Below are 26,966 nucleotides of genomic sequence, written 5' to 3'. Positions count from 1 at the left end.
TGACCCGATAAGAAAAGCAAGGGACAAAAAAGAGTTTCTTTCGATTTTACTTTAACAACCAAACCAAATTGAACAGGAATTAAGAAGCCCATTGAGTTGATAAAATAAATTTTGCTTGGGAGGTAATGGTAAAATGGTGTCAGCGGCACGCTGACCACCGGCTGGCTCGTTGGTCTAGTGGGATGATTCTCGCTTAGGATCTTCTGCTGCCATAAAATGAGAGAGATCCCGGGTTCAGATTGCGGACTGTGCAAATAGCTTTTTAAAATCTGTACGATCGATATGGTGCCATTGATTGAACGCGGGAGTAGTTTGGAGGAAAGGGAGGGGGGTGGGGTGGGAATGACCTACCGGGGGAAGGCCTTATCGGCCAGCTCTCTGGCACTGAGTCTGGGTCTGGGGCTCAGAAGGGAAGGGGGAGAAGAGAAAAGCAATTGTAATAGGAGATTCAATGGTTAAGGGAATAGATAGGAGATTCTGTGGTCGCGAGCGAGACTCCCAGAAGGTATGTTGCCTTCCGGGTGCCTGTGCCAGGGATGTCTCGTATCGTGTCTTCAGGATCCTTAAGGGGGAGAGTGAACAGCCAGAAGCCGTGGTGCACATTGCTATCAACGACGTAGGTAGGAAAAAGGGTGTGGAGGTAATAAACGGAGTTAGGCTGGAAGTTAAAAGCCAGAACAGACAGAGTTGTCATCTCTGGTTTGTTGCCGGTGCCACGTGATCGCGAAGCTAGGAATAGGGAGAGAGTGCAGTTAAACACTTGGCTGCAGGAATGGTGTAGGAGGGAGGGCTTCAGGTATTTGGATAATTCGAGTGCATTCTGGGGGAGGTGGGACCTGTACAAGCAGGATGGGTTGCATCTGAACCAAAGGGGCACCAATATCCTGGGAGGGAGGTTTTCTAGTAATCTTCGGGAGGGTATAAACTAATTTGGCAGGGGAATGGGAACCGGATTTGTAGTCCAGCAACTAAGGTAGCCGATATTCAGGACGCCAAAGCGTGTAGTGTGGCAGTGGGGAAGGGAACACTGACAAAGGAGAGTACTTGCAGGCACGGAGATGGGTTGAAGTGTGTATACCTCAACGCAAGAAGCATCAGGAATAAGGTGGGTGAACGTAAGGCATGGATCGGTACTTGGGACTACGATGTGGTGGCCATCACAGAAACTTGGATAGAAGAGGGGCAGAAATGGTTGTTGGAGGTCCCTGGTTATAGATAGAACATAGAACATAGAACAATACAGCGCAGTACAGGCCCTTCGGCCCACGATGTTGCACCGAAACAAAAGCCATCTAACCTACACTATGCCATTATCATCCATATGTTTATCCAATAAACTTTTAAATGCCCTCAATGTTGGCGAGTTCACTACTGTAGCAGGTAGGGCATTCCACGGCCTCACTACTCTTTGCGTAAAGAACCTACCTCTGACCTCTGTCCTATATCTATTACCCCTCAGTTTAAAGTTATGTCCCCTCGTGCCAGCCATATCCATCCGCGGGAGAAGGCTCTACTGTCCACCCTATCCAACCCCCTGATCATTTTGTATGCCTCTATTAAGTCTCCTCTTAACCTTCTTCTCTCCAACGAAAACAAACTCAAGTCCGTCAGCCTTTCCTCATAAGATTTTCCCTCCATACCAGGCAACATCCTGGTAAATCTCCTCTGCACCCGCTCCAAAGCCTCCACGTCCTTCCTATAATGCGGTGACCAGAACTGTACGCAATACTCCAAATGCGGCCGTACCAGAGTTCTGTACAGCTGCAACATGACCTCCCGACACCGGAACTCAATCCCTCTACCAATAAAGGCCAACACTCCATAGGCCTTCTTCACAACCCTATCAACCTGGGTGACAACTTTCAGGGATCTATTTACATGGACACCTAGATCCCTCTGCTCATCCACACTTTCAAGAACTTTACCATTAGCCAAATATTCCGCATTCCTGTTATTCCTTCCAAAGTGAATCACCTCACACTTCTCTACATTAAACTCCATTTGCCACCTCTCAGCCCAGCTCTGCAGCTTATCTATATCCCTCTGTAACCTGCTACATCCTTCCACACTATCGACAACACCACCAACTTTAGTATCGTCTGCAAATTTACTCACCCACCCTTCTGCGCCTTCCTCTAGGTCATTGATAAAAATGACAAACAGCAACGGCCCCAGAACAGATCCTTGTGGTACTCCACTTGTGACTGTACTCCATTCTGAACATTTCCCATCAACCACCACCCTCTGTCTTCTTTCAGCTAGCCAATTTCTGATCCACATCTCTAAATCACCCTCAATCCCCAGCCTCCGTATTTTTTGCAATAGCCTACCGTGGGGAACCTTATCAAACGCTTTGCTGAAATCCATATACACCACATCAACTGCTCTACCCTCGTCTACCTGTTCAGTCACCTTCTCAAAGAACTCAATAAGGTTTGTGAGGCATGACTTACCCTTCACAAAGCCATGCTGACTATCCCTGATCATATTATTCCTATCTAGATGATTATAAATCTTGTCCCTTATAATCCCCTCCAAGACTTTACCCACTACAGACGTGAGGCTCACCGGTCTATAGTTGCCGGGGTTTTCACTGCTCCCCTTTTTGAACAAAGGGACCACATTTGCTGTCCTCCAGTCCTCTGGCACTATTCCTGTAGCCAATGATGACATAAAAATCAAAGCCAAAGGCCCAGCAATCTCTTCCCTGGCCTCCCATAGAATCCTAGGATAAATCCCATCAGGTCCCGGGGACTTATCTATTTTCAGCCTGTCCAGAATTGCCAACACCTCTTCCCTACGTACCTCAATGCCATCTATTCTATTAGCCTGGGGCTCAGCATTATCCTCCACAACATTATCTTTTTCCTGAGTGAATACTGACGAAAAATATTCATTTAGTATCTCGCCTATCTCTTCAGACTCCACACACAATTTCCCATCCCTGTCCTTGACTGGTCCTACTCTTTCCCTAGTCATTCGGTTATTCCTGACATACCTATAGAAAGCTTTTGGGTTTTCCTTGATCCTTCCTGCCAAATACTTCTCATGTCCCCTCCTTGCTCGTCTTAGCTCTCTCTTTAGATCCTTCCTCGCTACCTTGTAACTATCCATCGCCCCAACCGAAACTTCACACTTCATCTTCACATAGGCCTTCTTCTTCCTCTTAACAAGAGATTCCACTTCCTTGGTAAACCACGGTTCCCTCGCTCGACGCCTTCCTCCCTGTCTGACCGGTACATACTTATCAAGAACACGCAGTAGCTGATCCTTGAACAAGCCCCACTTATCCAGTGTGCCCAACACTTGCAGCCTACCTCTCCACCTTATCCCCCCCAAGTCACGTCTAATGGCATCATAATTGCCCTTCCCCCAGCTATAACTCTTGCCCTGCGGTGTATACTTATCCCTTTCCATCATTAACGTAAACGTCACCGAATTGTGGTCACTGTCCCCAAAGTGCTCTCCTACCTCCAAATCTAACACCTGGCCTGGTTCATTACCCAAAACGAAATCCAACGTGGCCTCGCCTCTTGTTGGCCTGTCAACATATTGTTTCAGGAAACCCTCCTGCACACACTGTACAAAAAACGACCCATCTATTGTACTCGAACTATATATTTTCCAGTCAATATTTGGAAAGTTAAAGTCTCCCATAATAACTACCCTGTTACTTTCGCTCATATCCAGAATCATCTTCGCCATCCTTTCCTCTACATCCCTAGAACTATTAGGAGGCCTATAAAAAACTCCCAACAGGGTGACCTCTCCTTTCCTGTTTCTAACTTCAGCCAATACTACCTCGGAAGAAGAGTCCCCATCTAGCATCCTCTCCGCCACCGTAATACTGCTCTTGACTAGCAGCGCCACACCTCCCCCTCTTTTGCCTCCTTCTCTGAGCTTACTAAAACACCTAAACCCCGGAACCTGCAACATCCATTCCTGTCCCTGCTCTATCCATGTCTCCGAAATGGCCACAACATCGAAGTCCCAGGTACCAACCCACGCTGCCAGTTCCCCTACCTTGTTTCGTATACTCCTGGCATTGAAGTAGACACACTTCAAACCTACCTGAACGCTGGCCCCCTCCTGCGACGTCAAATCTGTGCTCCTGACCTCTATACTCTCATTCTCCCTTACCCTAAAACTACAATCCAGGTTCCCATGCCCCTGCTGCATTAGGTTAAACCCCCCCAAAGAGCACTAACAAATCTCCCCCCCAGGATATTTGTGCCCCTCAGGTTCAGATGTAGACCATCCTGTCTGTAGAGGTCCCACCTTCCCCAGAAAGAGCCCCAGTTATCCAAAAATCTGAAACCCTCCCGCCTGCACCATCCCTGTAGCCACGTGTTTAAATGCTCTCTCTCCCTATTCCTCATCTCACTATCACGTGATGTTTTCATACGATTAAGGAGGGTGGTAAAAGAGGTGGGGGTGGCATTGCTAATTAGAGATAGTATAACAGCTGCAGAAAGGCAGTTCGAGGAGGATCTGCCGACTGAGGTAGTATGGGTTGAAGTCAGAAATAGGAAAGGAGGGGTCACCTTGTTGGGAGTTTTCTGTTGGCCCCAAATAGTTGCAGAGATGTGGAGGAACAGATTGGGAAACAGATTTTGGAAAGGTGCAGAAATCACAGGGTAGTAGTCATGGGTGACTTCAACTTCCCAAACATTGAGTGGAAACTCTTTACAAAGAACAAAGAACAAAGAAAATTACAGTACAGGAACAAGCATTCGGCCCTCCCAGCCTGCGCCGATCCAGATCCTACATCAAAACCTGTCGCCTATTTTCCAAGGATCTACTTCCCTCTGTTCCCCGCCCGTTCATATATCTGTCTAGATGCATCTTAAATGACGCTATCGTGCCCGCCTCTACCAGCTCCGCTGGCAAAGAGTTCCAGGCACCCACCACCCTCTGCGTAAAATACTTTCCACGCACACCTCCCTTAAACTTTCCTCCTCTCACCTTGAAATCGTGTCCCCTTGTAATTGACACCCCCACTCTTGGAAAAAGCTTGTTGCTATCCACCCTGTATATACCTCTCATAATTTTGTAGACCTCAATCAAGTCCCCCTTCAACCTCCGTCTTTCCAACGAAAAAAATCCTAATCTACTCAACCTTTCTTCATAGCTAGCACCCTCCATACCAGGCAACATCCTGGTGAACCTCCTCTGCACCCTCTCTAAATCATCCACATCCTTCTGGTAATGTGGCGACCAGAACTGCACGCAGTAGTCCAACTGTGGCCGAACCAATGTTCTAGACAACTGTAACATGACCTGCCGACTCTTGTACTCAATACCCCGTCCGATGAAGGCAAGCATGCTGTATGCTTTTTTGACCACTCTATCGACCTGCGTTGCCACCTTCAGGGTACAGTGGACCTGAACTCCCAGATCTGTCTGTACATCAATTTTCCCCAGGACTCTTCCATTAACCGTATAGTCCGCTCTTGAATTAGATCTTCCAAAATGCATCACCTCGCATTTGCCTGGATTGAACTCCATCTGCCATTTCTCTGCCCAACTCTCCAATCTATTTATATTTTCCTGTATTCTCTGACAGTCCACCACGCTATCTGCAACTCCACCAATCTTAATATCATCTGCAAACTTGCTAATCAAACCACCTATTACTTCGTCCAGATCATTTATGTATATCACAAACAACAGTGTTCCGAGCACGGATCCCTGTGGAACACCACTAGTCACCTTTCTCCGTTTTGAGACACTCCCTTCCACCACTACTCTCTGTCTCCTGTTGCCCAGCCAGTTCTTTATCCATCTAGCTAGTACACCCTGAACCCCATACGACTTTTTCCATCAATCTGCCATGGGAAACTTTATCAAACGCCTTACTGAACTCCATGTATATGACATCTACAGCCCTTCCCTCATCAATCAACGTTGTCACTTCCTCAAAGAATTCTATTAGGTTTGTAAGTTATGACCTTCCCTGCACAAAACCATGCTGCCTATCACAGATCAGACTATTTTCTTCCAAATGTGAATAGATCCTATCACGCAGTATCTTCTCCAACAGTTTGCCTACCACTGACGTCAAGCTCACAAGTCAATAATTCCCTCGATTATCTCTGCTACCCTGCTTAACCAAAAGGACAACATTAGCAATTCTCCAGTCCTCCGGGACCTCACCAGTGCTCAAGGATGCTGCAAAGATATCTGTTAAGGCCCCAGCTATTTCTTCCCTCGCTTCCCTCAGTAACCTGGGATAGATCCCATCCGGACCTGGGGACTTGTCCACCTTAATGCCTTTTAGAATACCCAAACTTCCCCCTTCCTTATGCCGACTTGACCTAGAGTATTTAAACATCCATCCTTAGCCTCAACATCCGTCATGTCCCTCTCCTTGGTGAATACCGATGCAAAGTACTCATTAGGAATCTCTCCCATTTCCTCTGACTCCACGCATAAATTCCTTATTTTGTTTTTGAGTGGGCCAATCCTTTCTCTAGTTACCCTGTTGCTCCTTTCTACGAATAAAAGGCTTTGGGATTTTCCTTAACCCTGTTAGCCAAAGATACGTCATGACCACTTTTCGAACTCTTTATTGCGCGTTTGAGATGTGTCCTACTTTCCCGATATTCCTCCAAAGCTTCATCAGATTTAAGTCGCCTAGATGAAAAACGTATGCTTCCTTTTTCATCTTAGCAAGTCTCACAATTCCACCCGTCATCCATGGTTCCCTAATCTTGCCATTTCTATCCCTCAATTTCACAGGGACGTGTCTGTCCTGCACTCGAATCAACCTTAAAAGACTCCCACATTTCAAATGTGGATTTACCCTTAAAGAGCTGCTCCCAATCCACATTCCCTACCTCCTTCCGAATTTTGTTATACTTGGCCTTTTCCCAATTTAGCACTCTTTCTTTAGGACCACTCTCGTCTTTGTCCATGAGTAAACAAATAGTTTGGATGGGGTGGTGTTTGTGCAGTGTGTCCAGGAAGCTTTTGTAACACAGTATGTCGATCGTGCGACCAGTGGGGAGGCCATAATGGATTTGGTACTTGGTAATGAACCAGGGCAAGTGATAGATTTGTCAGTGGGGGAGCATTTTGGAGATAGTGACCACAATTCTGTGACTTTCTCTTCAGTAATATAGAGGAACAGGTGCGTGCAACAGGGCAAGGTTTACAATTGGGGGAAGGGTAAATACGATGTTGTCAGGCAAGCGTTGAAGTGCGTAAGTTGGGAACATAAGCTGTCAGGAAAGGACAGTGAAATGTGGAACTTGTTCAAGGAACAGGTACTACGTTTCCTTGATATGTATGTCCCTGTCAGGCAGGCAAGAGATGGTCGAGTGAGGATACCATGGTTGACAAGAGAGGTTGAATGTCTTGTTAAGAGGAAGAACGAGACTTATGTAAGGCTGAGGAAACAGGTTTCAGACAGGGCGCTGGAGGGATACAAGATAACCAGGAGGGAACTGAAGAAAGGGATTAGGAGAGCTAAGAGAGGGCTTGGAAAATCTTTGGCGGGTAAGATCAAGGAAAGCCCCAAGGCCTTTTACACAGATATGAGAAATATGAGAATGACGAGAGCGAGGGTAGGTCCGATCAAGGACAAGAGCGGGAGATTGTGTATTGAGTCTGAAGAGATAGCAGAGGTCTTGAACGAGTACTTTTCTTCAGTATTTACAAATGAGAGGGGCCATATTGTTGGAGAGGACAGTGTGAAACAGTAAGCTCGAGGAAATACTTGTTAGGAAGGAAGATGTGTTGGGCATTTTGAAAACGTTGAGGATAGACAAGTCCCCCGGGCCTGACAGAATATATCCAAGAATTCTATCGGAAGCAAGAGATGAAATTGCAGAGCCGTCTGCAATGATCTTTTCGTCCTCACTGTCAACAGGGGTAGTACCAGGGGATTGGGGAGTGGCGAATGCCGTGCCCCTGTTCAAAAAAGGGAATAGGGATAACCCTGGAAATTACAGGCCAGTTAGTCTTACTTCGGTGGTCGGCAAACGAATGGAAAGGGTACTGACGGATAGGATTTCTGAGTATCTGGAAAGACACTGCTTGATTAGGGATAGTCAGCACGGATTTGTGAGCGGTAGGTCTTGCCTTACAAGTCTCATTGAATTAATAGAGGAGGTGACCAAGCATGTGGATGAAGGTGAAGCAGTGGACGTAGTGTACATGGCTTTGACTAAGGCATTGGATGAGGTTCCCCATGGTAGGCTTCTGCAGAAAGTAAGGAGACATGGGATAGTGGGAAATTTGGCCAGTTGGATAACGCACTGGATAACCGATATAAGTCGGAGAGTGGTGGTGGATGGCAAATATTCAGCCTGGACCCCAGTTACCAGTGGCGTACCGCAGGGATCAGTTCTGGGTCCTCTGCTGTTTGTGATTTTCATTAATGACTTGGATGAGGAAATTGAAGGGTGGGTCAGTACATTTGCAGACGATACGAAGATTGGCGGAGTTGTGGATAGTGAGGAGGGCTATTGTCGGCTGCAAAGAGACATAGATAGGATGCAGAGCTGGGCTGGGAAGTGGCAGATGGAGTTTAACCCTGCAAAGTGTGAGGATGTCCATTTTGGAAGGACAAATATGAATGGGATATAGGGTTAACGTTATGGTTCTTGGCTATGCGGAGGAGCAGAGAGATCTTGGGGACTATTGTCATAGATCTTTGAAAGTTGCCACTCAAGTGGTAGAGCTGTGGAGCAAGCCAATGGTGTGCTAGCGTTCATTAACAGAGGGATTGAATTTAAGAGCCGTGTGGTAATGATGCAGCTGTACAAAACTTTGGTAAGGCCACATTTGGAGTACTGTGTACAGTTCTGGCCGCCTGATTTTAGGAAGGATGTGGGTGCTTTGGAAAAGGTGCAAAGGAGATTTAACAGGATGTTGCCTGGAATGGAGAGTAGGTCTTTCGAGGAAAAGTTGAGGGGGCTCGGCCTTTTCTCATCAGAACGGAGAAGGATGAGGGGCGACGTGATTGAGGTTTATAAGATGATCAGGGGAATAGATAGAGTAGACAGTCAGAGACTTTTCCCCCGAATGGAACAAACCATTACAAGTGGACATAAATTTAAGGTGAACGGTGGAAGATAAAGGGGGGATGTCAGAGGTAGGTTCTTTACCCAGAGAGTAATGGGGGCATGGAAAGCATTACCTGTGGAAGTAGTTGAGTCGGAAACATGAGGGACCTTTAAGTGGCTATTGGATAGGTACATGGATTACGGTATAATTATATAGTGTAGATTAATTTGATTCTAAGGGCAGCATGGTAGTATTGTGGGCAGCACAATTGCTTCACAGCTCCAGAGTCTCAGGTTCGATTCCGGCTTGGGTCACTGTCTGTGAGGAGTCTGCACATCCTCCCCGTGTGTGCGTGGGTTTTCTCTGGGTGCTCCGGTTTCCTCCCACAGTCCAAAGATGTGCAGGTTAAGACCATAAGACATAGGAGCGGAAGTAAGGCCATTCGGCCCATCGAGTCCACTCCACCATTCAATCATGGCTGATTTCAACTCCATTTACCCGCTCTCTCTCCATAGCCCTTAATTCCTCGAGAAATCAAGAATTTATCAACTTCTGTCTTAAAGACACTCAACGTCCCGGCCTCCACCGCCCTCTGTGGCAATGAATTCCACAGACCCACCACTCTCTGGCTGAAGTTAGGTGAATTGGCCATGATAAATTGCCCTTAGTGTCCAAAATTGCCTTTAGCGGTTAATGGGTTATGGGGATAGGGTGGAGGTGTTGACCTTGCGCAGGGTGCTCTTTCCGGGAGCCGGTGGGCCGGCTGGCCTCCTTCTGCACTGTTCTGCAAAATTCTATGATAATCCATGATCAATCTAGGATACAGGTTGGGCTACTTGGCTGTGAAAGCAGCACCGGACGCAGCAGGAGAGAGAGATTCCAGTCGCCGGGATGCAACTCTCCAATTGAGCACTTCACGTTGCTCTGATCTTACACACTCGTTTCGAGATTCATAGAATGCTTACAGGTCAGGGTGAGTCCATTCCGCCCACCGTGTCCACGTCGGTCGCCTCGAACTGGCGTGTAGTCCCGTGTTAAAAACAGAAAATGCTGGAAAATCTCAACAGGCCACCACTTCCCCATTGACCCGGAAGTATTGGATCTTCCTGGGGTTGAACGTTTATTTGAAGAAACGTAACCTGGTGGAAGAAGAGTGAATGCCAGAAGTGAGATTCGAACCCACGCCTCCAGAGAAGGCTGCGACCGTATGGCAGCGCCTCGACCGCTCGGTCATTCTAACGCTTTGTGGCAAAACACATGCTCCGTGCACAAATCGATTTAAATTCTATCTTCATCGTAATTTATTTTCAAACTTGATGTGCTTTTCCTATTTTTGTGCCCCAACCAGAGTCCTGTATCTGAGTGCCATTGTTCTCCAAGCCGCTGGGGTTTAACGAGCTTCTCATTGCTGCATTGATCAGTTTACTCCAATCAACATTGACCGAACTGCCGCCTATCTGTTCCTCACGCGAAGGTATTGAGAGTCTAAAAGATCTGAGCGGGGTGAAGTATCCAATTCGACAGTTGCATCCTGGCGACTGGAATCTCTCTCCACAGATGCTTCTGGTGCTGCTTTCACAGACAAGTAGCCAAAGAACCCCTTCAGCGTCCAAGCAGGAGGACATTCATCCAGTAAAGGCGGCAGATGAGGATTCTGGGTGAGGTCAACTGAGTCACCTCGACAATCCAGCCAGACAGACTATTTACAACACGAGAAGAGGAATTTTACCTGGCGTCCCGGGATCAATATTAATTCCTCAACCAGACTCACCGAGCAGATTATCCAGCCATTAACTGGGTTTTTGCCTGTGGTGTTTTGCTGTGCCAACTTAAGCAGCAATCTGACGTCCTGAGGCCACCACTTCACCATGGAATGGGAGATAATGGATATTCCTGGGGTTGAACATTTTGCTGGAGAAATGTAACCTCGTGAGGAAAAGCTAATGTCAGAAGTGTGATTCGAACCCACGCCTCCAGAGGAGCCGACAACTTTAAGGCAACGCGTTCGACCGCTCGGCCATCCTGACGCGCTACGGCAAACCATATGCTCCGTGCACAACTCGATTTAAATTCTACCTTAATCGTGTACTATTTGCGATTTTTATCAATGACTTGGAGGAGGGAGCTGAAGGGTGGGTCAGTAAATTTGCTGATGACACCAAGATTGGTGGAGTAGTGGATGAGGAGGAGGGCTGTTGTACGCTGCAAAGAGACATTGATAGGATGCAGAGCTGGGCCAGAAAATGGCAGGTGGAGTTTAACCTTGATAAGTGCTAGGTGATTCATTTTGGTAGAAAAAAATTGAATGCGGATTACAGGGTCAACGGCAGGGTTCTGAGGAATCTGGAGGAACAGAGAGATCTTGGGGTTCATGTCCACAGATCTCTGAAGGTTGCCACTCAAGTGGATAGGGCCGTGAAGAAGGCTTATAGTGTGTTAGCATTAATGATCAGGGGACTTGAGTTTAAGAGCCGCGGGATTATGCTGCAACTATACATGACCCTGGTGAGACCACATTTGGAGTATTGTGTGCAGTTCTGGTCACCTCATTATAGGAAGGATGTGGAAGCATTGGAAAGGGGGTAAAGGAGATTTACCAGGATGCTGCCTGGTTTGCAGGATAGGTCTTATGAGGAAAGGTTGAGGGAGTTAGGGCTTTTCTCTTTGGAGCGCAGGAGGATGAACATAAGAACATAAGAACATACAAACTAGGAGCAGGAGTAGGCCATCTGGCTCCTCGAGCCTGCTCCACCATTCAATGAGATCATGGCTGATCTTTTGTGGACTCAGCTCCACTTTCCAACCCTAACACCATAACCCTTAATCCCTTTATTCTTCAAAAAATTATCAATCTTTATCTTAAAATCATTTAATGAATGAGCCTCTACTGCTTCACTGGGCAAGGAATTCCATAGATTCACAACCCTTTGGGTGAAGAAGTTCCTCCTAAACTCAGTCCTAATTCTACTCACCCTTATTTTGAGGCTATGCACCCTAGTTCTGCTTTCACCCGCCAGTGGAAACAACCTGCCCGCATCTGTCCTATCTGTTCCCTTCATAATCTTAGATGTTTCTATAAGATCCCCCCCCCCCCCCCCCCTCATCCTTCTAAATTCCAACAAGTACAGTCCCAGTCTACTCAACCTCTCCTCGTAATCCAACCCCTTCAGCTCTGGGATTAACCTAGTGAATCTCCTCTGCACACCCTCCAGTGCCAGTACGTCCGTTCTCAAGTAAGGAGACCAAAACTGAACACAATACTCCAGGTGTGGCCTCACTAACACCTTATACAATTGCAGCAGAACCTCCCTAGTCTTAAACTCCATCCCTCAAGCAATGAAGGACAAAATTCCATTTGCCTTCTTAATCACCTGTTGCACCTGTAAACCAACTTTTTGCGACTCATGCACTAGCACACCCAGGTCTCTCTGCACAGCAGCATGTTTTAATATTTTATAATTTAAATAATAATGCCTTTTTCTGTTATTCCTACCAAAATGGATAACCTGACATTTGTCAACATTGTATTCCATCTGCCAGACACTAGCCCATTCACTTAGCCTATCCAAATCCCTCTGCAGACTTCCAGTATCCCCTGCACTTTTTGCTTTACCACTTATCTTAGTGTAGTCTGCAAACTTGGACACAACTTGGTCCCCAACTTCAAATCATGAGAGGTGACTTCATAGAAATTTATAAGATAATGAGGGGGACAGAGTGGACGTTCAGAGACTATTTCCTCGGGTAAATGTAGCTGTTACAAGGGGGCATAAATATAAGATTCAGACGGGGGAGATATAGGAGGGAAGTCCGAGGTAGGTTCTTTACTCAGAGAGTGGTTAGGGTGTCGAATGGACTGCGTGCTGTGATCGTGGAGTCGGACACTTTAGCAACTTTCAAGCGGTTATTGGATAGGCACATGGAGCACACCAGGATGACAGGGAGTGGGATAGCCTGATCTTGGTTTCGGAAAATGCTCGGCAAAACATCGAAGGCCGAAGGGCCTGTTCTGTGCTGTACGGTTCTATGTTCTATGTCCTTTCATTTCAAACTAGATTTGCTTTTCCTATTTTTGAAGCCCAGCCAGAGTCGTGTATCTGAGTGCCAGCCTTCTCCAGGCCGCCGGGGGTTAAGGAGTTTCTCATTGCTGCATAGATCAGTTTGCTCCAATCAACAAGGACCGAACTGCCGCCGACCTGTTCATCACACGAGGATATTGAGAGTGTAAGATCTGAGCGGCGTGAAGGATCCAATTAGTCAGTTGTATCCTGATGACTGGGATCTCTCTCCACAGCTGCTTCTGGTGCTGCTTTCACAGACAAGTAGCCGAAGAACCCTTCAGTGTCCACACAGGAGGAGGTACATCCAGGAAAAGCGTCAGAGAAGGATTCTGCGAGAGGTCAACTGAGTCACCTCGACAATCCAACCAGACATGCTTTTTGCAACAAGAGAGGGGGAATTTTATTCGGGGTCCTGGGTTCAATATTAATTCCTCAGCCAGTGTCACTGAGCAGGTCATCCAGTCATGAACTGGGCTTCGGCCTGTGGGGTCTTGATGTGCGAATTTAAGTAGAAATCTCTTGTCCGGAGACGACCGCCTCCCCATTGAATTGGCGTAATTGGAACTTCCTGGAGTTGAACATTTTGCTGGAGAACTGTAACCTCGTGGAGGGAAACTTAATGTCAGAAGTGGGATTCAAACCCACGCCTCCAGGGAAAACTGCGACCTTAACGCAGCGCCTTCGACTGATCAGCCATCCAGCCGCGTAGTGGCAAACGACACGCTTCTTGCACAAAACGATTTAAATTATATCTTCATCGTCATTTCTCTGCAAACTCGATGTGCATTTCCTCTTTTTGAAACCCAGCCAGAGTCCTGTATCTGAGTGCCATACTTCTCCAAGCCGCTGGGGGTTAAGGAGCTTCCAATTGCTGCATTGATCCGTTTGCTCCAATCAACAATGACCGAACTGCCGCTCTACCTGTTCCCACACGAAGGTATTGAGAGTCTAATATCTGAGCGGCATGAAGGGTCCAATGTGATAGTTGCATCCTGGCGACTATAATCCCTCTCCACAGCTGCTTCTGGTGCAGCTTTCATAGAACTGACAGATGACTGCCTCTCAGCAAGTAGGGTGGGGGCAGCTTCAGCAAGTCATACACTACGCTAAACACTGCACCTTTAACTGAGAAGCAGCAGAATTTGACTTTCCACTTACCTTTCCTGATTTCCTCACTGCACCAAATTACCAAGTTTCAATTCTCATTCTGGATGTGTCTCACTTACTCAGGATGTGTCTCCTTGAACTGCGCAAAATCAGATGTGCTTTTCCTATTTTTCAACTCCAGCCAGAGTCCGGTATCTGAGTGCCATCCTTCTCTAAGCCGCTGGAGGTTAAGGCGCTTCTCATTGATACATTGATCCGTTTGCTACAAACAACAAAGTCCGAGCTGCCCCCTACCTGTTCCTCACACGAAGGTATTGAGAGTCTAAAATCTGAGCGGCGTGAAGGATCCAATTAGACAGTTGCATCCTGGCGACTGGGATCTCTCTCCACAGCTGCCTCTGGTGCTGCTTTCACAGACAAGTAGCCGAAGAAGCCCTTCAGTGTCCACACAGGTGGAGGTTTATCCAGGAAAGGCGGCAGAAGAGGATTCTGGGAGAAGTCAACTGAGTCCCCTCGGCAATCCAACCAGACAGGCTATTTAAATAATGAGAAGAGGAATTTTACACGGAGTCGTGGTATCAATATTAATTCCTCAAGCAGACTCACTGAGCAGGTCATCCAGTCATGAACTCGGCTTCTGCCTGTGAGGTCTTGCTGTGCGAATTTAAGTAGAAATCTCATGTCCTGAGGCCACCGCTTCCCCATTGAATGGGAGGTATTGGATCTTCCTTGGGCTGAACATTTTGCTGGAGAAACGTAACGTCGTGGAGGAAATGTTAATGCCAGAAGTTGGATTCGAACCCCCGCCAACAGACGAGACTGCGATTTTAACGCAGCGACTTCGACGGCTCCAACATCCTGACGCGTTGCGGCAAAGATATGCTCCGTGCACAAATCGATTTAAATTCTATCTTCATCGTCATTTAGAACATATAGAACATAGAACATAGAAAATACAGCACAGAACAGGCCCTTCGGCCCACGATGTTGTGCCGAACCTTTGTCCTAGATTAATCATAGATTATCATTGAATTTACAGTGCAGAAGGAGGCCATTCGGCCCTTTGAGTCTGCACCGGCTCTTGGAAAGAGCACCCTACCCAAACTCAACACCTTCACCCAACACCAAGGGCAATTTGGACATTAAGGGCAATTTATCATTGGCCAATTCACCTAACCTGCACATCTTTGGATTGTGGGAGGAAACCGGAGCACCCGGAGGAAACCCACGCAGACACGGGGAGGACGTGCAGACTCCGCACAGTCAGTGACCCAAGCCGGAATCGAACCTGGGACCCTGGAGCTGTGAAGCAATTGTGCTATCCACAATGCTACCGTGCTGCCCTTGAGAACAAATAAATCTACACTATATCATTTAACCGTAATCCATGTACCTATCCAATAGCTGCTTGAAGGTCCCTAATGTTTCCGACTCAACTACTTCCACAGGCAGTGCATTCCATGCCCCCACTACTCTCTGGGTAAAGAACCTACCTCTGATATCCCTCCTATATCTTCCACCTTTCACCTTAAATTTATGTCCCCTTGTAATGGTTTGTTCCACCCGGGGAAAAAGTCTCTGACTGTCTACTCTATCTATTCCCCTGATCATCTTATAAACCTCTATCAAGTCGCCCCTCATCCTTCTCCGTTCTAATGAGAAAAGGCCTAGCACCCTCAACCTTTCCTCGTAAGACCTACTCTCCATTCCAGGCAACATCCTGGTAAATCTTCTTTGCACCTTTTCCAAAGCTTCCACATCCTTCCTAAAATGAGGCGACCAGAACTGTACACAGTACTCCAAATGTGGCCTTACCAAAGTTTTGTACAGCTGCATCATCACCTCACGGCTCTTAAATTCAATCCCTCTGTTAATGAACGCGAGCACACCATAGGCCTTCTTCACAGCTCTATCCACTTGAGTGGCAACTTTCAAAGATGTATGAACATAGACCCCAAGATCTCTCTGCTCCTCCACATTGCCAAGAACTCTACCGTTAACCCTGTATTCCGCATTCATATTTGTCCTTCCAAAATGGACAACCTCACACTTTTCAGGGTTAAACTCCATCTGCCACTTCTCAGCCCAGCTCTGCATCCTATCTATGTCTCTTTGCAGCCGACAACAGCCCTCCTTACTATCCACAACTCCACCAATCTTCGTATCATCTGCAAATTTACTGACCCACCCTTCAACTCCCTCATCCAAGTCATTAATGAAAATCACAAACAGCAGAGGACCCAGAACTGATCCCTGCGGTACGCCACTGGTAACTGGGATCCAGGCTGAATATTTGCCATCCACCACCACTCTCTGACTTCCATCGGTTAGCCAGTTCGTTATCCAACTGGCCAAATTTCCCACTATCCCATGCCTCCTTACTTTCTGCATAAGCCTACCATGGGGAACTTTATCAAATGCCTTACTAAAATCCATGTACACTACATCCACTGCTTTACCTTCATCCACATGCTTGGTCACCTCCTCAAAGAATTCAATAAGATTTGTAAGGCAAGACCTACCCCTCACAAATCCGTGCTGACTATCCCTAATCAAGCAGTGTCTTTCCAGATGCTCAGAAATCCTATCCTTCAGTACCCTTTCCATTACTTTGCCTACCACCGAAGTAAGACTAACTGGCCTGTAATTCCCAGGGTTATCCCTAGTCCCTTTTTTGAACAGGGGAACGACATTCGCCACTCTCCAATCCCCTGGTACCACCTCTGTTGACAGTGAGGACGAAAAGATCATTGCCAACGGCTCTGCAATTTCATCTCTTGCTTCCCATAGAATCCTTGGATATATCCCGTCAGGCCCGGGGGACTTGTCTATCCTCAAGTTTTTCAAAATTCCCAACACATCTTCCTTCCTAACAAGTATTTCCTCGAGCTTACCAATCTGTTTCACACTGTCCTCTCCAACAATATCGCCCCTCTCATTTGTAAATACAGAAGAAAAGTACTCGTTCAAGACCTCTCCTATCTCTTCAGACTCAATACACAATCTCCCGCTCCTGTCCTTGATCGGACCTACCCTCGCTCTAGGCATTCTCATATTTCTCACATATGTGTAAAAGGCCTTGGGGTTTTCCTTGATCCTACCCGCCAAAGATTGTTCATGCCCTCTCTTAGCTCTCCTAATCCCTTTCTTCAGTTCCCTCCTGGCTATCTTGTATCCCTCCAATGCCCTGTCTGAACCTTGTTTCCTCAGCCTTACATAAGTCACCTTTTTCCTCTTAACAAGGCATTCAACCTCTCTTGTCAACCATGGTTCCCTCACTCGACCATCTCTTCCCTGCCTGACAGGGACATACATATCAAGGACACGTAGCACACGTAGCACATTTAATTTGTGTCCTTCCCTGCCAGCCTATGTTCCCAACTTATGCACTTCAATTCTTGTCTGACAACATCGTATTTACCCTTCCCCCAATTGTAAACCTTGCCCTGTTGCACGTACCTATCCCTCTCCATTACTAAAGTGAAAGTCACAGAATTGTGGTCACTATCTCCAAAATGCTCCCCCACTAACAAATCTATCACTTGCCCTGGCTCATTACCCAGTACTAAATCCAATATTGCCCCTCCTCTGGTCGGACAATCTACATATTGCGTTAGAAAAGCTTCCTGGACACACTGCACAAACACCACCCCATCCAAACTATTTGATCTAAAGAGTTTCCACTCAATATTTGGGACGTTAAAGTCGCCCATGACTACTACCCTATGACTTCTGCACCTTTCCAAAATCTGTTTCCCAATCTGTTCCTCCACATCTCTGCTACTATTGGGGGCCTATAGAAAACTCCTAACAAGGTGACTGCTCCTTTCCTATTTCTGACTTCAACCCATACTACCTCAGTAGGCTGATACTCCTCGAACTGCCTTTCTGCAGCTGTTATACTATCTCTAATTAATAATGCCACCCCCCCACCTCTTTTACCACCCTCCCTAATCTTATTGAAACATCTATAACCAGGGACCTCCAAAAACCATTTCTGCCCCTCTTCTATCCAAGTTTCCGTGATGGCCACCACATCGTAGTCCCAAGTACCGATCCATGCCTTAAGTTCACCCACCTTATTCCTGATGCTTCTTGCGTTGAAGTATACACACTTCAACCCCTCTCCGTGCCTGCAAGTACTCTCCTTTGTCAGTGTTCCCTTCCCCACTGCCTCATTACACGCTTTCGCGTCCTGAATATCGGCTACCTTAGTTGCTGGACTACAAATCCGGTTCCCATTCCCCTGCCAAATTAGTTTAAACCCTCCCGAAGAGTACTAGAAAACCTCCCTCCCAGGATATTGGTGCCCCTCTGGTTCAGATGCAACCCGTCCTGCCTGTACAGGTCCCACCTTCCCCAGAATGCGCTCCAATTATCCAAATACCTGAAGCCCTCCCTCCTACACCATTCCTGCAGCCACGTGTTCAACTGCACTCTCTCCCTATTCCTAGCCTCGCTATCACGTGGCACCGGCAACAAACCAGAGATGACAACTCTGTCTGTCCTGGCTTTTAACTTCCAGCCTAACTCCCTAAACTTGTTTATTACCTCCACACCCCTTTTCCTACCTATGTCGTTGGTACCAATGTGCACCACGACTTCTGGCTGCTCACCCTCCCCCTTAAGGATCCTGAAGACACGATCCGAGACATCCCTGGCCCTGGCACCCGGGAGGCAACATACATTCCGGGAGTCTCGCTCGCGACCACAGAATCTCCTATCTATTCCCCTAACCATTGAATCTCCTACAACTATTGCTTTACTATTCTCCCCCCTTCCCTTCTGAGCCCCAGAGCCAGACTCAGTGCCAGAGACCTGGCCGCTAGGGCCTTCCCCCGGTAGGTCATCCCCCCCAACAGCATCCAAAACGGTATACTTGTTTTGAAGGGGAACGGCCACGAGGGATCCCTGCACTTTCTGCCTGTTTGTTTTTTTCCCCCTGACTGTAACCAAGCTATTCTTGTCCTGTACCTTGGGTGTGGTTACCTCCTTGTAACTCTTCTCAATCACCCCCTCTGCCTCCCGGATGATCCGAAGTTCATCCAGCTTCAGCTCCAGTTCCCTAACACGGTCTTCGAGGAGCTGAAGTTGGGTGCACTTCCCGCAGGTATAGTCAGCGGGGACACCGGTGGTATCCCTCACCACCCACATCCTACAGGAGGAGCATGTAACTGGCCTAGCCTCCATCCCCTCTTACCTGACAGAATATAGCTGCCCTGTGGACTAACTAGATCTCCGCCCACCGACCCTGCTCCCAGTCAGCTACACTTTCTGTAAACTCCTGGCTCTCTTCGCACTCTTTGCGGAAATGTCGGAAACAAAATGAAAGGAGCGCCTTACTCCCTCCTCACCTAACTCCCTTGGTCACCAAACTCTCACTATCACACTCAAATGCACCAAATTCAGCACTCAGTGCAAACAAAGTCTGCACTGTAGGGGATCACTTTTATACTGTGAATCTAGCCTCTGAAAACCTGGCCTAATCCAATTAACTAATTAACAAGCTCCAGCTGCAAGTGCCTACAAGTAGAAGCCGGTTTAAAGCTTATTGAAAATTCACCTTCTTCTAAACCAAACAGCAACTTTTAAGTTAATTAACTAAATAAAAGAAAGACTAAACTTTAGATAAAAATGAAGCCTTATACTCCCTTGGTCACCAAACTCTCACTATCACACTCAAATGCACCAAATTCAGCACTCAGTGCAAACAAAGTCTGCACTGTAGGGGGTCACTTTTATACTGTGAATCTAGCCTCTGAAAACCTGGCCTAATCCAATTAACTAATTAACAAGCTCCAGCTGCAAGTGCCTACAAGTAGAAGCCGGTTTAAAGCTTATTGAAAATTCACCTTCTTCTAAACCAAACAGCAACTTTTAAGTTAATTAACTAAATAAAAGAAAGACTAAACTTTAGATAAAAATGAAGCCTTATACTCCCTTGGTCACCAAACTCTCACTATCACACTCAAATGCACCAAATGCAGCACTCAGTGCAAACACAATTTATTTTCAAACTTGATGTGATTTTCCTAATTTTGAACCCCAGCCAGAGTCCTGTATCTCAATGCCATCCTTCTCCGAGCTGCTGGGGGTTAAGCAGGTTCTCATTGCTGCATTGATCAGTTTGCTCTAATCAACAAGGACCGAACTCCCGCTCGACCTCTTCCTCACACGAAGATATTGAGAGACTAAGATCTGAGCGACGTGACGTATCCAATTGGAGAGTTGCAACCTGGCGACTGGAATCTCTCTCCACAGCTGCATCCGGTGCTGCTGTCACAGAGAAGTTGCCGAAGAACCCCTCCAGTGCCCAAACAGGAGGACGTTCATCCAGTAGAGGCGCCAGAAGAGTGTTCTGGGAGAAATAAACTTAGTCACCTCGACTGTACTGTGGGTAGCTGAAGAACAGGTGTCAAAGAACGGATCAGACTGAAAGCAAAACTTTGATACTAATAAAGAAAAAGGCAGATATGCTGCTGGCAAACAGTGACTTGTTTCCATTTGATGTGAGAGAGAATATAAATGGCAGTTGATGGCTTCGATCCATCGACCTCTGGGTTATGGGCACAGCACGCTTCCGCTGCGCCACTCTGCTCGTGGTTGTGTTATTTCGGGGTCGGACTTGGGGCAAAGTTTGAAGAAATCAGTGACAGCGTGATCAATGTTCCCGGAGAGGTGAAACTGCCGCCCGAAATTCATTCTACGACGGTGATTCCAGACACTCCACACTTTGCCATCAGAACAACGTCACAGAAGAAATCACATCACCTTCACAGAACAACCATTGAGCACGAAAGTAAATTATCTGACCTGTGCTGACCAGAATCATTGTGCTCAAACGTGTGTTCCTGTTGAAAGAAAAAATGAGGAGGTGAATAGTTGTCTGGCTACCGCAGGACAGTAATGTTGTAGCTCCTGGTTTAAGGAGCAGAGTGCCGCAGCGGAAGCGTGCTGGGTCGAGGTCGAGGAATCGAGGCAATTCTCTGCAATTTACATTCTCCCTAACACCAAAAGTAAACATAACGCACGCTCCTGTTTGCTGTGCACCAAATACCTGTCAGAATGTTTCTTGCAGTCTCATCCCGTCATTTGTCCCAGGAATGAATGAGACAAAATGACACATTACAACATTGTAATGCTCACAAATATGGAACCACGGAAAAAACGTTTTAAAATCTCTGCAGGTCTGACAGCATCTGTAGGGTGACAAATGAGCTAACGCTTCGAGTCCAGGTGATGCTTTGTCAAAGCTGGACTGGAAACGTTATCCAGGAGAACGCCACAGAGGGGCAACATAGATATATAACGATATCCAGTAATCCCTCACAGGGGGCAATAAGGAAATAAACAGAGCTCCCATCTTCCTCTCTCGGACGGATGTGAAAAATCCGACCAGCACGACTTTTGAAACAAGAGAAAACCAATTTTACTCGGAGCCCTGGAATCAATATCGTTTCCTCAACTAGAGTCACTGAAGCAGATTATTGAGTCATTAACTGGGCTTTTGCCAGTGGCGTCTTGCTGTGCGTATTTAAGCAGGAATCTCCTGTCCTGCGACCGACGCTTATCCATTGAATGGGAGATATTGGATCTTCCTCATGTTGAAAATCTAGCTGGAGAAATTTTACCTGCGGGGGGAAAAGTCAATATCAGGAGTAGGATTCGGACCCAAGCCTCCAGAAGAGACTGTGACCTAAATGCAGAGCCTTAGAACGCTCGGCCTTCATAGAACATTGAACGATACAGTGCAGTACAGGCCCTTCGGCCCACGATGTTGCACCGACATGGGAAGTCAAAAAACAAAAGCCATCTAACCTACACTATGCCATTATTATCCATATGCTTATCCAATAAACTTTTAAATGCCCTCAATGTTGGTGAGTTCACTACTGTTGCTGGTAGGGCATTCCACGGCCTCACCACTCTTTCTGTCAAGAACCTACCTCTGACCTCTGTCCTATATCTATTACCCCTCAGTTTAAGGCTATGTCCCCTCGTGCTAGCCATTCCCATCCGCGGGAGAAGGCTCTCACTGTCCACCCTATCTAACCCCCTGATCATTTTGTATGCCTCTATTAAGTCTCCTCTTAACCTTCTTCTCTCTAACGAAAACAACCTCAAGTCCATCAGCCTTTCCTCATAAGATTTTCCCTCCATTCCAGGCAACATCCTGGTAAATCGGTTTCCAACTCAGAATTTATGCGCAATTACGGTAGAGGGTGAAGTAAGTAACTTCCTCATCGTTTTTTAATGTTGTTTCAATATGGAAAGCGTTCTACTATTCACCACCCGCCAAGCCCTTAAACAAAAGCTAACTATCACAGCATTTTTATTTTATCCTCATGAAGTTGACCACGTTACAGACGAGGATGGGATTGGAATCCACGTGCGCAGAACACAATGGATTATTGTGCATCACCTTAACCACGTGGTATACCTCCTTTACTTCATGGAAATTTAATATGCGATCTTCTCACAGACAAGTAGCCGAAGAACCCCTCCAGTGTCCAAACAGGAGAAGGTTCATCCAGGAGAGGTGGCTGAAGAGAATTCTGGGAGAAGTGAACCCGGTAACCTCGACTGTACTGTGGGTAACCGAAGAAGAACTGGTGGCATTGAGCGGTTAAACCACAAACACACTTGCCTCCGTTCGTCCCTCCTCTCACCCAACTCGATGCAATCCGGGATGACAACTTTGTCACATCAGTGATTGCAGATGCATCTTTGAAAAATGAGTCCCACTTTCGAGAAACGGTGGACGAAAAATCGACGAGGATGGGATTCGAACCTACGCGTGCAGAGCACAATGGATTAGCAGCCCATCGCCTTAACCACTCGGCCACCCCGTCCCGCAAACTCATGCGTCAATACGTCTTAGTTCATTTTGGACCCATGAACAGATGGATTATATCTGCCTCGTTCTATTCATCCTGGTGTTCAATATTGAAAATGCAGCGATAGTGGTATAGTGGTGAGAATCGCTGCCTTCTCAGCAGTTGAACAGTGATCGATTTACCGCCATCGCAGTAATAGTTGTATCGGATGTTTTTGCGCGACACCGTGAGTTTCAAACCGAGGAAGACTGGCCAACAGTTTTTCACTCAGAATCTATGCACAATTATCTAACTGAGGGGTATAAGATGCCAAAAGGTATGGATAAGGTAGACGTGGAGTTGATGCTTCCTCTAGTGGGGCATTCTAAAACGCGAGGTCATAACCTTAGAATAAGAGATTGCAAATTTAATCAAGACTTGAGGAAAAACTACTTCTCCCAAAGGCTTGTGATCCTGTGGAATTCGCGACCCCAGAGTGGGTTGGATGCAGGGAGAGTGAGTAAATTTAAGGAGGAGTTAGAAAGGTTTTTAGTGGTAAGGAACTTAAGGGTTATTGAGATCGGGTAGGACGGTGGAGTTGAGGCCAGCATGGGTTCAGCCAAGATCACATGGAAGGTGTTAGACTCAGGAGTCTAAATTGCCTACTCCCGCTCCGAGGTCATGTGTTCTCGGGAGAAGGCGCTCTGGCTGATATCGCAATCGACCTCTTCATCTGTAACGTTGTAGATAGCAGATAAGGAACATATCAGCGATGATAGAATGGCAGGGCAGACTCGAAAGGTCTAATGGCTTAATTCAACTCCTATATTTAATGAACTAGCCTTTTGCGCGAATTCGTGAGTTTCGAACCGAGGGAAAGAAACGGGTTCCGACTCAGCATGTATGCGCAATTAGGGCAGAGAGTGAATTAAGTAACTTCCTCATCGTTTTTGAATGTGGTTTCAATATGCAAGGTGTTCTACTATTCACCACCCGCCAAGCCCTTCAACAACTGCTACATATCACAGCATTTTTATTTTATCCTCATAAAGTTGACCACGTTACAGACGAGGGTGGGATTGGAATCCACGTGCAATGGATTATTGTGCATCACCTTAACCACGTGGTCCAACTCCTTTACTTCATGGAAATTTAATATGCGATCTTCTCACAGATAAGTAGCCGAAGGACCCCTCCAGTGTACAAACAGTAGAAGGTTCATCCAGGAGAGGTGGCTGAAGAGAATTATGGGAGAAGTGAATACGGTAACCTGGACTGCGCAGTGGGTAACCGAAGAAGAACTGGTGGCATTGAGCGGTTAAACCCCAAACACTGGCAGATACAATCACACAGTCACAAAAAGTGACATACACTGACAGGTACTATGACTCACTCACAGTTAGTGAAATATAGCGATACGCATAATCACACACTCAGAGACAGTATCAGAAACAGATAGATGCAATCACACACTCAGACAGTAACAGATACTGACAGATACAATCACACACTCATAGACTGTAAGCAACGCTGACAGATACAATCACACACTCACAAATAGTATCAAACATTGATAGATAGAATGACAGCGCACAGACAGTGACACACGCTGATAGATCCAGTCACAGACACTGACAGATACAACCACACACTTAAAGACAGCGACAGGCACTGAAAGATACAATCACACACTCACAGACACTGAAAGATGCAATCGCACTCTTACGGACAGTCACAGACACGGAAAGATGCAATTGCACACTCACAGACAGCCGCAGACACTTATAGATGGAATGGCACACTTACAGACTGTAAAAGACACTGATAGATAAAATAGATCACCCACAGACTGTAACAGACTCTGATAGAGGCAATTACACGCTCACAGACAGTAACAGACACTAGCAGCTCCAATAGTACACTCACTGATTGTAACAGGCACTGATAGATATAATCACAGACAGTAAGAGACACTGACAGATACAGTCGCACACACACAGTCAGTAACACACACTGGCAGATATAATCACAACTCACAGACAGTAAGATACAGTGATCGATGCACTAACACACTCACAGACAGTAACATAAACCGACAGATGAAATTACACATTCGTCGGCAACACTGCACACTGATAGATGCAATCACACACTCAGACAGTAACATACACTGACAGACACAATCAGACACTCACAAACTGTAATAGACACTTATAGATACAACACAAACTCACAGACAGTAACAGACACTGATAGCTGCAATCGCGCCGGCACAGACAGTATCAGACACTTATTGATACTGTCTCACACTCACAGATAGAACGACGCTGACAGATTCATCCACATACTCATATACCGAAACAAAGAATTGCAGGCCGTTCACACGGTAAATGACAGGCTCACAGATAGAATCAGGCACTCACAGACAGTAACAGAGACTGGCATGCACAATCACACAATCACACACAGTAACAGACACTGACAGATACAATCACACACGCACAGAGAGAAACAGACTGGCAGCAACAGAGACTGACATATATAATCACACACAGACAGCAATAGAGACTGACAGATATAATAATCGAATAATAATCCACTTTTTTAGTACCACATAGGTTTCCATTAACACAGCCATGAAGTTACAATGAAAAATCACCAGTCGCTGCACTGCGGCGCCTGTTTCCTCTTCTAAGGGGGAGAGCTGACTGGTGTTGATTTAACCTGAGAACCGCTGCACCTCGGGAGAGGGGTGTGTTTGAGAAGGTGGCCCTACCTGAACCAAATACCCAAGTTAGTCGCATTGGGGTAGTATTAAGTAAATTGGTACCACTCAATGGTCCACTCACACACTGTGACCTCATTGGCTGGGGGCCGGATAAAGTTCTGGAAAGGCAGGGGGAGGGGTATAACAATCAAATCCTGGCCCCCCGAACAGCGAAGACTCCATTCAGCAGAGCCGGTAGGAAGCAGCGTGTGAGGCCCACCCTGGCAACGAAGTCCCCGAGGAAATCGAGGCTCAGAGAATGAGAGGAACAGACACAGTTTCTAATTCAGGAGGTATGAGAAATTAAGTCAGGTAGTGAAATACTTAACTTACTCAGCATTTTGTTTGAAGAGCGTAAACTTTGGATTCAATATGGAAGGAGTTCGATTATTCCAGGCCCTCAAACATCATCTGCCACCATGTTTCTTTGAACATTTTAAACTCCATGAATTAAAAACTAAAAATCACAGCATTTTCAGTTCACCCTCATGAACTGGACCAAACAGAGACACAACAGATACTTTACAGACGACGATGGGAGCTGAAACCACTTGTACAGAGCAGAATGGATTATTGAGTATCGCTTTAACCACGTGGTACAAACATTTGATCACATCATGATGAACATCGCTCAGGCGCCTTAAGGATCAGGTCATGTGTAACTCATGACAAATCTAATTTGTTATCCATAGAATCCCTCAAATTCCGAAGAGGGTCATTCGGCCCATTAAGTCTGCACCGACCCTCCGAAACAGCCTCTGTCCAGAACCCCCCCCCCCAATCCCCCGCCCGCCCTATTCCCCTAACACCACGCATTGCCCATGGCCTATCCACCTAGCCTGCATAGCTTTAAAATGAGGTACGAATCCGAAGCACCCGGAAGATCCTCCTTCCGCAGAGACGGGGAGAATGTGGAAACTCCACACGGATAGCCACGCAAGGCCGGAATCCAACTATTACGAATTGCCAACTGACAGGCAGAATTGCTGTAACTCCACATGATTTGGACAACTTGAGTGAGTGGGCAAATGAATGGCAGATGAAGTACAATTTGGATGAATGTTAGGTTCGCAACTTTGGTAGGAAAAAGAAGAAGGTAGATTATTATGTGGATGGCAATAAATTAGGAAATGTGAATGTGCCACGAGACCTGGGTGTCCCTGTGCACCAGTCGCTGAAGATAAACGTGCAGGTGCAGCAGGC

The 26,966-nt window shown here is 46.6% G+C and overlaps 1 non-coding gene across 1 annotated transcript; it reads right to left on the bottom strand.

The window, feature by feature from the left end:
- Positions 1-22,950: 22,950 nt before the first annotated feature.
- Positions 22,951-23,032, bottom strand: trnas-gcu (transfer RNA serine (anticodon GCU)). The gene has a single exon. It is a non-coding gene; the product is annotated as a tRNA-Ser (tRNA).
- Between the last annotated feature and the right edge of the window lie 3,934 nt (positions 23,033-26,966).

The sequence above is a fragment of the Scyliorhinus torazame genome, chromosome 24, assembly GCF_047496885.1.
Source record: "Scyliorhinus torazame isolate Kashiwa2021f chromosome 24, sScyTor2.1, whole genome shotgun sequence".
In the NCBI taxonomy this organism is placed as follows: domain Eukaryota; kingdom Metazoa; phylum Chordata; class Chondrichthyes; order Carcharhiniformes; family Scyliorhinidae; genus Scyliorhinus; species Scyliorhinus torazame.
Note: the sequence above shows the minus strand (reverse complement) of the source record. Positions and strands in the feature narration are given on the sequence as shown.